The following is a 16,208-nucleotide window of genomic DNA, read 5'->3' as shown; positions in this document are numbered from 1 at the left end:
GTCAACTGATAAGACGAATATCAATGCAATAACATATCTAATATATTCCTGAAACACCTACAAAGACATAAAATAAAAGTATATATAAAGTTTTTTGAGGTTAATTAGAAGAAAAATAAAAAAGAAAGCAAGTTACCATTTGAACAAGTGCTGCGGTTTCCCCGGAAAGAGCTCACCTACTGAGCTCGACGTGCTGATGAGAAGAGTGTGTCCAAACCCTGCGAAACACACAAGAAAAGGTCTCTAGGGTGACTAACAGGAGAGTCCCGAGGTTGTACCCGGGGAAACTTCGACGGTCAAGTTAGTCTTCCGGTGAGTGGAATTCACGGGAAGTCATCCAAGAGGCCGGGCTGTCTTTAGCCAAGACTTCGATCTGTTCGATGCTTTTTTGGGGGACTACCTCCACCAAAACCTCTTTGTTCAGGTGAGCAAACGAGGAAGACGCCAGTTTTGACAGAGCGTTTCAGTAGGTCAGATCGGTCTGTACAGGGTGCTGACTAAGAACCGTCAACTCCAACGCAGCGGCACCAGAATGAGTCGATATAGATTCAGCCGCCACAACAAAATCTTCGACGACAGACAAAAATCCAGAAAACTCATTCCACACAGGATAGAACATGAGAGAAAGGCGACGCACAATTCATCCTTACTACTGACTACAATGCGCCCGTAAGCAAAAAGAGCAATATACCCAGTCTGAAGCGCTAATCGCCTCCGACGAAGCCAACCAATGGAACGAACAACCCGATCGCTCCAAATAAAATTTAAAACTAAAAACGTCACAAGTGACAAAATGAAAACCAGAAAAAACATCACGAACTGTGGATTGACGCCAAGAATCAGAAGCGATGACCAAAGGTCAACTGATAAGACGAATATCAATGCAATAACATATCTAATATATTCCTGAAACACCTACAAAGACATAAAATAAAAGTATATATAAAGTTTTTTGAGGTTAATTAGAAGAAAAATAAAAAAGAAAGCAAGTTACCATTTGAACAAGTGCTGCGGTTTCCCCGGAAAGAGCTCACCTACTGAGCTCGACGTGCTGATGAGAAGAGTGTGTCCAAACCCTGCGAAACACACAAGAAAAGGTCTCTAGGGTGACTAACAGGAGAGTCCCGAGGTTGTACCCGGGGAAACTTCGACGGTCAAGTTAGTCTTCCGGTGAGTGGAATTCACGGGAAGTCATCCAAGAGGCCGGGCTGTCTTTAGCCAAGACTTCGATCTGTTCGATGCTTTTTTGGGGGACTACCTCCACCAAAACCTCTTTGTTCAGGTGAGCAAACGAGGAAGACGCCAGTTTTGACAGAGCGTTTCAGTAGGTCAGATCGGTCTGTACAGGGTGCTGACTAAGAACCGTCAACTCCAACGCAGCGGCACCAGAATGAGTCGATATAGATTCAGCCGCCACAACAAAATTTTCGACGACAGACAAAAATCCAGAAAACTCATTCCACACAGGATAGAACATGAGAGAAAGGCGACGCACAATTCATCCTTACTACTGACTGCAATGCGCCCGTAAGCAAAAAGAGCAATATACCCAGTCTGAAGCGCTAATCGCCTCCGACGAAGCCAACCAATGGAACGAACAACCCGATCGCTCCAAATAAAATTTAAAACTAAAAACGTCACAAGTGACAAAATGAAAACCAGAAAAAACATCACGAACTGTGGATTGACGCCAAGAATCAGAAGCGATGACCAAAGGTCAACTGATAATACGAATATCAATGCAATAACATATCTAATATATTCCTGAAACACCTACAAAGACATAAAATAAAAGTATATATAAAGTTTTTTGAGGTTAATTAGAAGAAAAATAAAAAAGAAAGCAAGTTACCATTTGAACAAGTGCTGCGGTTTCCCCGGAAAGAGCTCACCTACTGAGCTCGACGTGCTGATGAGAAGAGTGTGTCCAAACCCTGCGAAACACACAAGAAAAGGTCTCTAGGGTGACTAACAGGAGAGTCCCGAGGTTGTACCCGGGGAAACTTCGACGGTCAAGTTAGTCTTCCGGTGAGTGGAATTCACGGGAAGTCATCCAAGAGGCCGGGCTGTCTTTAGCCAAGACTTCGATCTGTTCGATGCTTTTTTGGGGGACTACCTCCACCAAAACCTCTTTGTTCAGGTGAGCAAACGAGGAAGACGCCAGTTTTGACAGAGCGTTTCAGTAGGTCAGCTCGGTCTGTACAGGGTGCTGATTAAGAACCGTCAACTCCAACGCAGCGGCACCAGAATGAGTCGATATAGATTCAACCGCCACAACAAAATCTTCGATGACAGACAAAAACCCAGAAGACTCATTCCACACAGGATAGAACATGAGAGAAAGGCAACGCACCATTCATCCTTACTACTGACTACAATGCGCCCGTAAGCAAAAAGAGCAATATATCCAGTCTGAAGCGCTAATCGCCTCTGACGAAGCCAACCAATGGAACGAACAACCCGATCGCTCCAAATAAAATTTAAAACTAAAAACGTCACAAGTGACAAAATGAAAACCAGAAAAAATATCACGAACTGTGGATTGACGCCAAGAATCAGAAGCGATGACCAAAGGTCAACTGATAAGACGAATATCAATGCAATAACATATCTAATATATTCCTGAAACACCTACAAAGACATAAAATAAAAGTATATATAAAGTTTTTTGAGGTTAATTAGAAGAAAAATAAAAAAGAAAGCAAGTTACCATTTGAACAAGTGCTGCGGTTTCCCCGGAAAGAGCTCACCTACTGAGCTCGACGTGCTGATGAGAAGAGTGTGTCCAAACCCTGCGAAACACACAAGAAAAGGTCTCTAGGGTGACTAACAGGAGAGTCCCGAGGTTGTACCCGGGGAAACTTCGACGGTCAAGTTAGTCTTCCGGTGAGTGGAATTCACGGGAAGTCATCCAAGAGGCCGGGCTGTCTTTAGCCAAGACTTCGATCTGTTCGATGCTTTTTTGGGGGACTACCTCCACCAAAACCTCTTTGTTCAGGTGAGCAAACGAGGAAGACGCCAGTTTTGACAGAGCGTTTCAGTAGGTCAGATCGGTCTGTACAGGGTGCTGACTAAGAACCGTCAACTCCAACGCAGCGGCACCAGAATGAGTCGATATAGATTCAGCCGCCACAACAAAATCTTCGACGACAGACAAAAATCCAGAAAACTCATTCCACACAGGATAGAACATGAGAGAAAGGCGACGCACAATTCATCCTTACTACTGACTACAATGCGCCCGTAAGCAAAAAGAGCAATATACCCAGTCTGAAGCGCTAATCGCCTCCGACGAAGCCAACCAATGGAACGAACAACCCGATCGCTCCAAATAAAATTTAAAACTAAAAACGTCACAAGTGACAAAATGAAAACCAGAAAAAACATCACGAACTGTGGATTGACGCCAAGAATCAGAAGCGATGACCAAAGGTCAACTGATAAGACGAATATCAATGCAATAACATATCTAATATATTCCTGAAACACCTACAAAGACATAAAATAAAAGTATATATAAAGTTTTTTGAGGTTAATTAGAAGAAAAATAAAAAAGAAAGCAAGTTACCATTTGAACAAGTGCTGCGGTTTCCCCGGAAAGAGCTCACCTACTGAGCTCGACGTGCTGATGAGAAGAGTGTGTCCAAACCCTGCGAAACACACAAGAAAAGGTCTCTAGGGTGACTAACAGGAGAGTCCCGAGGTTGTACCCGGGGAAACTTCGACGGTCAAGTTAGTCTTCCGGTGAGTGGAATTCACGGGAAGTCATCCAAGAGGCCGGGCTGTCTTTAGCCAAGACTTCGATCTGTTCGATGCTTTTTTGGGGGACTACCTCCACCAAAACCTCTTTGTTCAGGTGAGCAAACGAGGAAGACGCCAGTTTTGACAGAGCGTTTCAGTAGGTCAGATCGGTCTGTACAGGGTGCTGACTAAGAACCGTCAACTCCAACGCAGCGGCACCAGAATGAGTCGATATAGATTCAGCCGCCACAACAAAATTTTCGACGACAGACAAAAATCCAGAAAACTCATTCCACACAGGATAGAACATGAGAGAAAGGCGACGCACAATTCATCCTTACTACTGACTGCAATGCGCCCGTAAGCAAAAAGAGCAATATACCCAGTCTGAAGCGCTAATCGCCTCCGACGAAGCCAACCAATGGAACGAACAACCCGATCGCTCCAAATAAAATTTAAAACTAAAAACGTCACAAGTGACAAAATGAAAACCAGAAAAAACATCACGAACTGTGGATTGACGCCAAGAATCAGAAGCGATGACCAAAGGTCAACTGATAATACGAATATCAATGCAATAACATATCTAATATATTCCTGAAACACCTACAAAGACATAAAATAAAAGTATATATAAAGTTTTTTGAGGTTAATTAGAAGAAAAATAAAAAAGAAAGCAAGTTACCATTTGAACAAGTGCTGCGGTTTCCCCGGAAAGAGCTCACCTACTGAGCTCGACGTGCTGATGAGAAGAGTGTGTCCAAACCCTGCGAAACACACAAGAAAAGGTCTCTAGGGTGACTAACAGGAGAGTCCCGAGGTTGTACCCGGGGAAACTTCGACGGTCAAGTTAGTCTTCCGGTGAGTGGAATTCACGGGAAGTCATCCAAGAGGCCGGGCTGTCTTTAGCCAAGACTTCGATCTGTTCGATGCTTTTTTGGGGGACTACCTCCACCAAAACCTCTTTGTTCAGGTGAGCAAACGAGGAAGACGCCAGTTTTGACAGAGCGTTTCAGTAGGTCAGCTCGGTCTGTACAGGGTGCTGATTAAGAACCGTCAACTCCAACGCAGCGGCACCAGAATGAGTCGATATAGATTCAACCGCCACAACAAAATCTTCGATGACAGACAAAAACCCAGAAGACTCATTCCACACAGGATAGAACATGAGAGAAAGGCAACGCACCATTCATCCTTACTACTGACTACAATGCGCCCGTAAGCAAAAAGAGCAATATATCCAGTCTGAAGCGCTAATCGCCTCTGACGAAGCCAACCAATGGAACGAACAACCCGATCGCTCCAAATAAAATTTAAAACTAAAAACGTCACAAGTGACAAAATGAAAACCAGAAAAAATATCACGAACTGTGGATTGACGCCAAGAATCAGAAGCGATGACCAAAGGTCAACTGATAAGACGAATATCAATGCAATAACATATCTAATATATTCCTGAAACACCTACAAAGACATAAAATAAAAGTATATATAAAGTTTTTTGAGGTTAATTAGAAGAAAAATAAAAAAGAAAGCAAGTTACCATTTGAACAAGTGCTGCGGTTTCCCCGGAAAGAGCTCACCTACTGAGCTCGACGTGCTGATGAGAAGAGTGTGTCCAAACCCTGCGAAACACACAAGAAAAGGTCTCTAGGGTGACTAACAGGAGAGTCCCGAGGTTGTACCCGGGGAAACTTCGACGGTCAAGTTAGTCTTCCGGTGAGTGGAATTCACGGGAAGTCATCCAAGAGGCCGGGCTGTCTTTAGCCAAGACTTCGATCTGTTCGATGCTTTTTTGGGGGACTACCTCCACCAAAACCTCTTTGTTCAGGTGAGCAAACGAGGAAGACGCCAGTTTTGACAGAGCGTTTCAGTAGGTCAGATCGGTCTGTACAGGGTGCTGACTAAGAACCGTCAACTCCAACGCAGCGGCACCAGAATGAGTCGATATAGATTCAGCCGCCACAACAAAATCTTCGACGACAGACAAAAATCCAGAAAACTCATTCCACACAGGATAGAACATGAGAGAAAGGCGACGCACAATTCATCCTTACTACTGACTACAATGCGCCCGTAAGCAAAAAGAGCAATATACCCAGTCTGAAGCGCTAATCGCCTCCGACGAAGCCAACCAATGGAACGAACAACCCGATCGCTCCAAATAAAATTTAAAACTAAAAACGTCACAAGTGACAAAATGAAAACCAGAAAAAACATCACGAACTGTGGATTGACGCCAAGAATCAGAAGCGATGACCAAAGGTCAACTGATAAGACGAATATCAATGCAATAACATATCTAATATATTCCTGAAACACCTACAAAGACATAAAATAAAAGTATATATAAAGTTTTTTGAGGTTAATTAGAAGAAAAATAAAAAAGAAAGCAAGTTACCATTTGAACAAGTGCTGCGGTTTCCCCGGAAAGAGCTCACCTACTGAGCTCGACGTGCTGATGAGAAGAGTGTGTCCAAACCCTGCGAAACACACAAGAAAAGGTCTCTAGGGTGACTAACAGGAGAGTCCCGAGGTTGTACCCGGGGAAACTTCGACGGTCAAGTTAGTCTTCCGGTGAGTGGAATTCACGGGAAGTCATCCAAGAGGCCGGGCTGTCTTTAGCCAAGACTTCGATCTGTTCGATGCTTTTTTGGGGGACTACCTCCACCAAAACCTCTTTGTTCAGGTGAGCAAACGAGGAAGACGCCAGTTTTGACAGAGCGTTTCAGTAGGTCAGATCGGTCTGTACAGGGTGCTGACTAAGAACCGTCAACTCCAACGCAGCGGCACCAGAATGAGTCGATATAGATTCAGCCGCCACAACAAAATTTTCGACGACAGACAAAAATCCAGAAAACTCATTCCACACAGGATAGAACATGAGAGAAAGGCGACGCACAATTCATCCTTACTACTGACTGCAATGCGCCCGTAAGCAAAAAGAGCAATATACCCAGTCTGAAGCGCTAATCGCCTCCGACGAAGCCAACCAATGGAACGAACAACCCGATCGCTCCAAATAAAATTTAAAACTAAAAACGTCACAAGTGACAAAATGAAAACCAGAAAAAACATCACGAACTGTGGATTGACGCCAAGAATCAGAAGCGATGACCAAAGGTCAACTGATAATACGAATATCAATGCAATAACATATCTAATATATTCCTGAAACACCTACAAAGACATAAAATAAAAGTATATATAAAGTTTTTTGAGGTTAATTAGAAGAAAAATAAAAAAGAAAGCAAGTTACCATTTGAACAAGTGCTGCGGTTTCCCCGGAAAGAGCTCACCTACTGAGCTCGACGTGCTGATGAGAAGAGTGTGTCCAAACCCTGCGAAACACACAAGAAAAGGTCTCTAGGGTGACTAACAGGAGAGTCCCGAGGTTGTACCCGGGGAAACTTCGACGGTCAAGTTAGTCTTCCGGTGAGTGGAATTCACGGGAAGTCATCCAAGAGGCCGGGCTGTCTTTAGCCAAGACTTCGATCTGTTCGATGCTTTTTTGGGGGACTACCTCCACCAAAACCTCTTTGTTCAGGTGAGCAAACGAGGAAGACGCCAGTTTTGACAGAGCGTTTCAGTAGGTCAGCTCGGTCTGTACAGGGTGCTGATTAAGAACCGTCAACTCCAACGCAGCGGCACCAGAATGAGTCGATATAGATTCAACCGCCACAACAAAATCTTCGATGACAGACAAAAACCCAGAAGACTCATTCCACACAGGATAGAACATGAGAGAAAGGCAACGCACCATTCATCCTTACTACTGACTACAATGCGCCCGTAAGCAAAAAGAGCAATATACCCAGTCTGAAGCGCTAATCGCCTCCGACGAAGCCAACCAATAGAACGAACAACCCGATCGCTCCAAATAAAATTTAAAACTAAAAACGTCACAAGTGACAAAATGAAAACCAGAAAAAACATCACGAACTGTGGATTGACGCCAAGAATCAGAAGAGATGACCAAAGGTCAACTGACAAGACGAATATCAATGCAATAACATATCTAATATATTCCTGAAACGCCTACAAAGACATAAAATAAAAGAATATATAAAGTTCTTCGAGGTTAATTAGAAGAAAAATAAAAAAGAAAGCAAGTTACCATTTGAACAAGTGCTGCGGTTTCCCCGGAAAGAGCTCACCTACTGAGCTCGACGTGCTGATGAGAAGAGTGTGTCCAAACCCTGCGAAACACACAAGAAAAGGTCTCTAGGGTGACTAACAGGAGAGTCCCGAGGTTGTACCCGGGGAAACTTCGACGGTCAAGTTAGTCTTCCGGTGAGTGGAATTCACGGGAAGTCATCCAAGAGGCCGGGCTGTCTTTAGCCAAGACTTCGATCTGTTCGATGCTTTTTTGGGGGACTACCTCCACCAAAACCTCTTTGTTCAGGTGAGCAAACGAGGAAGACGCCAGTTTTGACAGAGCGTTTCAGTAGGTCAGCTCGGCCTGTACAGGGTGCTGACTAAGAACTGTCAACTCCAACGCAGCGGCACCAGAATGAGTCGATATAGATTCAACCGCCACAACAAAATCTTCGATGACAGACAAAAACCCAGAAAACTCATTCCACACAGGATAGAACATGAGAGAAAGGCGACGCACCATTCATCCTTACTACTGACTACAATGCGCCCGTTAGCAAAAAGAGCAATATACCCAGTCTGAAGCGCTAATCGCCTCCGATATAGATTCAACCGCCACAACAAAATCTTCGATGACAGACAAAAACCCAGAAAACTCATTCCACACAGGATAGAATATGAGAGAAAGGCGACGCACCATTCATCCTTACTACTGACTACAATGCGCCCGTAAGCAAAAAGAGCAATATATCCAGTCTGAAGCGTTAATCGCCTCTGACGAAGCCAACCAATGGAACGAACAACCCGATCGCTCCAAATAAAATTTAAAACTAAAAACGTCACAAGTGACAAAATGAAAACCAGAAAAAACATCACGAACTGTGGATTGACGCCAAGAATCAGAAGCGATGACCAAAGGTCAACTGATAAGACGAATATCAATGCAATAACATATCTAATATATTCTTGAAACACCTACAAAGACATAAAATAAAAGTATATATAAAGTTTTTTGAGGTTAATTAGAAGAAAAATAAAAAAGAAAGCAAGTTACCATTTGAACAAGTGCTGCGGTTTCCCCGGAAAGAGCTCACCTACTGAGCTCGACGTGCTGATGAGAAGAGTGTGTCCAAACCCTGCGAAACACACAAGAAAAGGTCTCTAGGGTGACTAACAGGAGAGTCCCGAGGTTGTACCCGGGGAAACTTCGACGGCCAAGTTAGTCTTCCGGTGAGTGGAATTCACGGGAAGTCATCCAAGAGGCCGGGCTGTCTTTAGCCAAGACTTCGATCTGTTCGATGCTTTTTTGGGGGACTACCTCCACCAAAACCTCTTTGTTCAGGTGAGCAAACGAGGAAGACGCCAGTTTTGACAGAGCGTTTCAGTAGGTCAGATCGGTCTGTACAGGGTGCTGACTAAGAACCGTCAACTCCAACGCAGCGGCACCAGAATGAGTCGATATAGATTCAGCCGCCACAACAAAATTTTCGACGACAGACAAAAATCCAGAAAACTCATTCCACACAGGATAGAACATGAGAGAAAGGCGACGCACAATTCATCCTTACTACTGACTGCAATGCGCCCGTAAGCAAAAAGAGCAATATACCCAGTCTGAAGCGCTAATCGCCTCCGACGAAGCCAACCAATGGAACGAACAACCCGATCGCTCCAAATAAAATTTAAAACTAAAAACGTCACAAGTGACAAAATGAAAACCAGAAAAAACATCACGAACTGTGGATTGACGCCAAGAATCAGAAGCGATGACCAAAGGTCAACTGATAATACGAATATCAATGCAATAACATATCTAATATATTCCTGAAACACCTACAAAGACATAAAATAAAAGTATATATAAAGTTTTTTGAGGTTAATTAGAAGAAAAATAAAAAAGAAAGCAAGTTACCATTTGAACAAGTCCTGCGGTTTCCCCGGAAAGAGCTCACCTACTGAGCTCGACGTGCTGATGAGAAGAGTGTGTCCAAACCCTGCGAAACACACAAGAAAAGGTCTCTAGGGTGACTAACAGGAGAGTCCCGAGGTTGTACCCGGGGAAACTTCGACGGTCAAGTTAGTCTTCCGGTGAGTGGAATTCACGGGAAGTCATCCAAGAGGCCGGGCTGTCTTTAGCCAAGACTTCGATCTGTTCGATGCTTTTTTGGGGGACTACCTCCACCAAAACCTCTTTGTTCAGGTGAGCAAACGAGGAAGACGCCAGTTTTGACAGAGCGTTTCAGTAGGTCAGATCGGTCTGTACAGGGTGCTGACTAAGAACCGTCAACTCCAACGCAGCGGCACCAGAATGAGTCGATATAGATTCAGCCGCCACAACAAAATTTTCGACGACAGACAAAAATCCAGAAAACTCATTCCACACAGGATAGAACATGAGAGAAAGGCGACGCACAATTCATCCTTACTACTGACTGCAATGCGCCCGTAAGCAAAAAGAGCAATATACCCAGTCTGAAGCGCTAATCGCCTCCGACGAAGCCAACCAATGGAACGAACAACCCGATCGCTCCAAATAAAATTTAAAACTAAAAACGTCACAAGTGACAAAATGAAAACCAGAAAAAACATCACGAACTGTGGATTGACGCCAAGAATCAGAAGCGATGACCAAAGGTCAACTGATAAGACGAATATCAATGCAATAACATATCTAATATATTCCTGAAACACCTTCAAAGACATAAAATAAAAGTATATATAAAGTTGTTTGAGGTTAATCAGAAGAAAAATAAAAAAGAACGCAAGTTACCATTTGAACAATTACTGCGGTTTCCCCGGAACGAGCTCACCTACTGAGCTCGACGTGCTGATAAGAAGAGTGTGTCCAAACCCTGCAAAACAAACAAGAAAAGGTCTTCAGGGTGACTAACAGGAGAGTCCCGAGGTTGTACCCGGGGAAACTTCGACGGTCAAGTTAGTCTTCCGGTGAGTGGAATTCACGGGAAGTCATCCAAGAGGCCGGGCTGTCTTTAGCCAAAACTTCGATCTGTTCGATGCTTTTTTGGGGGACTACCTCCACCAAAACCTCTTTGTTCAGGTGAGCAAACGAGGAAGACGCCAGTTTTGACAGAGCGTTTCAGTAGGTCAGCTCGGTCTGTACAGGGTGCTGACTAAGAACCGTCAACTCCAACGCAGCGGCACCAGAATGAGTCGATATAGATTCAACCGCCACAACAAAATCTTCGATGACAGACAAAAACCCAGAAAACTCATTCCACACAGGATAGAATATGAGAGAAAGGCGACGCACCATTCATCCTTACTACTGACTACAATGCGCCCGTAAGCAAAAAGAGCAATATATCCAGTCTGAAGCGCTAATCGCCTCCGACGAAGCCAACCAATGGAACGAATAACCCGATCGCTCCAAATAAAATTTAAAACTAAAAATGTCACGGTGGAAAAATAAAAATCAGAAAAAACATCACGAACTGTGGATTGACGCCAAGAATCAGAAGAGATGACCAAAGGTCAACTGATAAGACGAATATCAATGCAATAACATATCTAATATATTCCTGAAACACCTTCAAAGACATAAAATAAAAGTATATATAAAGTTGTTTGAGGTTAATCAGAAGAAAAATAAAAAAGAACGCAAGTTACCATTTGAACAATTACTGCGGTTTCCCCGGAACGAGCTCACCTACTGAGCTCGACGTGCTGATAAGAAGAGTGTGTCCAAACCCTGCAAAACAAACAAGAAAAGGTCTTTAGGGTGACTAACAGGAGAGTCCCGAGGTTGTACCCGGGGAAACTTCGACGGTCAAGTTAGTCTTCCGGTGAGTGGAATTCACGGGAAGTCATCCAAGAGGCCGGGCTGTCTTTAGCCAAAACTTCGATCTGTTCGATGCTTTTTTGGGGGACTACCTCCACCAAAACCTCTTTGTTCAGGTGAGCAAACGAGGAAGACGCCAGTTTTGACAGAGCGTTTCAGTAGGTCAGCTCGGTCTGTACAGGGTGCTGACTAAGAACCGTCAACTCCAACGCAGCGGCACCAGAATGAGTCGATATAGATTCAACCGCCACAACAAAATCTTCGATGACAGACAAAAACCCAGAAGACTCATTCCACACAGGATAGAACATGAGAGAAAGGCAACGCACCATTCATCCTTACTACTGACTACAATGCGCCCGTAAGCAAAAAGAGCAATATACCCAGTCTGAAGCGCTAATCGCCTCCGACGAAGCCAACCAATGGAACGAACAACCCGATCGCTCCAAATAAAATTTAAAACTAAAAACGTCACAAGTGACAAAATGAAAACCAGAAAAAACATCACGAACTGTGGATTGACGCCAAGAATCAGAAGAGATGACCAAAGGTCAACTGACAAGACGAATATCAATGCAATAACATATCTAATATATTCCTGAAACGCCTACAAAGACATAAAATAAAAGAATATATAAAGTTCTTCGAGGTTAATTAGAAGAAAAATAAAAAAGAAAGCAAGTTACCATTTGAACAAGTGCTGCGGTTTCCCCGGAAAGAGCTCACCTACTGAGCTCGACGTGCTGATGAGAAGAGTGTGTCCAAACCCTGCGAAACACACAAGAAAAGGTCTCTAGGGTGACTAACAGGAGAGTCCCGAGGTTGTACCCGGGGAAACTTCGACGGTCAAGTTAGTCTTCCGGTGAGTGGAATTCACGGGAAGTCATCCAAGAGGCCGGGCTGTCTTTAGCCAAGACTTCGATCTGTTCGATGCTTTTTTGGGGGACTACCTCCACCAAAACCTCTTTGTTCAGGTGAGCAAACGAGGAAGACGCCAGTTTTGACAGAGCGTTTCAGTAGGTCAGCTCGGTCTGTACAGGGTGCTGACTAAGAACCGTCAACTCCAACGCAGCGGCACCAGAATGAGTCGATATAGATTCAACCGCCACAACAAAATCTTCGATGACAGACAAAAACCCAGAAAACTCATTCCACACAGGATAGAATATGAGAGAAAGGCGACGCACCATTCATCCTTACTACTGACTACAATGCGCCCGTAAGCAAAAAGAGCAATATATCCAGTCTGAAGCGCTAATCGCCTCCGACGAAGCCAACCAATGGAACGAATAACCCGATCGCTCCAAATAAAATTTAAAACTAAAAATGTCACGGTGGAAAAATAAAAATCAGAAAAAACATCACGAACTGTGGATTGACGCCAAGAATCAGAAGAGATGACCAAAGGTCAACTGATAAGACGAATATCAATGCAATAACATATCTAATATATTCCTGAAACACCTTCAAAGACATAAAATAAAAGTATATATAAAGTTGTTTGAGGTTAATCAGAAGAAAAATAAAAAAGAACGCAAGTTACCATTTGAACAATTACTGCGGTTTCCCCGGAACGAGCTCACCTACTGAGCTCGACGTGCTGATAAGAAGAGTGTGTCCAAACCCTGCAAAACAAACAAGAAAAGGTCTTTAGGGTGACTAACAGGAGAGTCCCGAGGTTGTACCCGGGGAAACTTCGACGGTCAAGTTAGTCTTCCGGTGAGTGGAATTCACGGGAAGTCATCCAAGAGGCCGGGCTGTCTTTAGCCAAAACTTCGATCTGTTCGATGCTTTTTTGGGGGACTACCTCCACCAAAACCTCTTTGTTCAGGTGAGCAAACGAGGAAGACGCCAGTTTTGACAGAGCGTTTCAGTAGGTCAGCTCGGTCTGTACAGGGTGCTGACTAAGAACCGTCAACTCCAACGCAGCGGCACCAGAATGAGTCGATATAGATTCAACCGCCACAACAAAATCTTCGATGACAGACAAAAACCCAGAAAACTCATTCCACACAGGATAGAATATGAGAGAAAGGCGACGCACCATTCATCCTTACTACTGACTACAATGCGCCCGTAAGCAAAAAGAGCAATATATCCAGTCTGAAGCGTTAATCGCCTCTGACGAAGCCAACCAATGGAACGAACAACCCGATCGCTCCAAATAAAATTTAAAACTAAAAACGTCACAAGTGACAAAATGAAAACCAGAAAAAACATCACGAACTGTGGATTGACGCCAAGAATCAGAAGCGATGACCAAAGGTCAACTGATAAGACGAATATCAATGCAATAACATATCTAATATATTCTTGAAACACCTACAAAGACATAAAATAAAAGTATATATAAAGTTTTTTGAGGTTAATTAGAAGAAAAATAAAAAAGAAAGCAAGTTACCATTTGAACAAGTGCTGCGGTTTCCCCGGAAAGAGCTCACCTACTGAGCTCGACGTGCTGATGAGAAGAGTGTGTCCAAACCCTGCGAAACACACAAGAAAAGGTCTCTAGGGTGACTAACAGGAGAGTCCCGAGGTTGTACCCGGGGAAACTTCGACGGTCAAGTTAGTCTTCCGGTGAGTGGAATTCACGGGAAGTCATCCAAGAGGCCGGGCTGTCTTTAGCCAAGACTTCGATCTGTTCGATGCTTTTTTGGGGGACTACCTCCACCAAAACCTCTTTGTTCAGGTGAGCAAACGAGGAAGACGCCAGTTTTGACAGAGCGTTTCAGTAGGTCAGCTCGGTCTGTACAGGGTGCTGACTAAGAACCGTCAACTCCAACGCAGCGGCACCAGAATGAGTCGATATAGATTCAACCGCCACAACAAAATCTTCGATGACAGACAAAAACCCAGAAAACTCATTCCACACAGGATAGAATATGAGAGAAAGGCGACGCACCATTCATCCTTACTACTGACTATAATGCGCCCGTAAGCAAAAAGAGCAATATATCCAGTCTGAAGCGCTAATCGCCTCTGACGAAGCCAACCAATGGAACGAACAACCCGATCGCTCCAAATAAAATTTAAAACTAAAAACGTCACAAGTGACAAAATGAAAACCAGAAAAAACATCACGAACTGTGGATTGACGCCAAGAATCAGAAGCGATGACCAAAGGTCAACTGATAAGACGAATATCAATGCAATAACATATCTAATATATTCCTGAAACACCTACAAAGACATAAAATAAAAGTATATATAAAGTTTTTTGAGGTTAATTAGAAGAAAAATAAAAAAGAAAGCAAGTTACCATTTGAACAAGTGCTGCGGTTTCCCCGGAAAGAGCTCACCTACTGAGCTCGACGTGCTGATGAGAAGAGTGTGTCCAAACCCTGCGAAACACACAAGAAAAGGTCTCTAGGGTGACTAACAGGAGAGTCCCGAGGTTGTACCCGGGGAAACTTCGACGGTCAAGTTAGTCTTCCGGTGAGTGGAATTCACGGGAAGTCATCCAAGAGGCCGGGCTGTCTTTAGCCAAGACTTCGATCTGTTCGATGCTTTTTTGGGGGACTACCTCCACCAAAACCTCTTTGTTCAGGTGAGCAAACGAGGAAGACGCCAGTTTTGACAGAGCGTTTCAGTAGGTCAGCTCGGTCCGGCGAAACCGCAGCGCTTCTTCAGGATGCAAATTTGGATGAAAAATTAAGCTAAAATCATTAAAAAATGTAACAATAACCGGATTACTTTTGAGTGCTAAAATTTTTCGGGACTTCCAGCCAGTCAACTTTTGCCGTTAAACATGCGGTTCCGCCAGCAGATCTCCTTCTACCAGCAGCCTCCACCCGTGGTTCACCCGGGGTAGAGGAAGGTCAGGCATCCAAGGAACGCTGTTGGGTCAGCACCAACGCACTGCAAACACAAAGTGCCATTTTAATTCTAAATCACAAATTCTAATTAAGGCAGTTTTTGACAGAAAAGCACCAAACGTAGAAGAAGATAAAAAGTTGGTCGCAGACCTACCATTATAGCTTTCGCCAAGATATACAGGCCAGCAGCACAGCTGGCCTGTACAGGGTGCTGACGAAGTACCATCAACTCCAATGCAGCGGCACCAGAATGAGTCGATATAAATTCAACCGCCACAACAAAATCTTCGGCAACAGAGAAAAACCCAAAAAACTCATTCCACACAAGATAGAACATGAGATAAAGGCGACGCACCATTCATCCTTACTACTGACTACAATGCGCCCGTTAAAAAAAAAGAGCAATATACCCAGTCTGAAGCGCTAATCGCCTCCGACGAAACCAACCAATGAAACGAACAACCCGATCGCTCCAAATAAAATTTAAAACTAAAAACGTCACAAGTGACAAAATGAAAACAAAAAAAAACATCACGAACTGTGGATTGACGCCAAGAATCAGAAGCGATGACCAAAGGTCAACTGATAAGACGAATATCAATGCAATAACATATCTAATATATTCCTGAAACACCTACAAAGACATAAAATAAAAGTATATATAAAGTTTTTTGAAGTTAATTAGAAGAAAAATAAAAAAGAAAGCAAGTTACCATTTGAACAAGTGCTGCGGTTTCCCCGGAAAGAGCTCACCT

The sequence above is a fragment of the Coffea arabica genome, chromosome 6e (genome assembly GCF_036785885.1).
Source record: "Coffea arabica cultivar ET-39 chromosome 6e, Coffea Arabica ET-39 HiFi, whole genome shotgun sequence".
In the NCBI taxonomy this organism is placed as follows: domain Eukaryota; kingdom Viridiplantae; phylum Streptophyta; class Magnoliopsida; order Gentianales; family Rubiaceae; genus Coffea; species Coffea arabica.
This window is presented reverse-complemented; position numbering follows the sequence as displayed.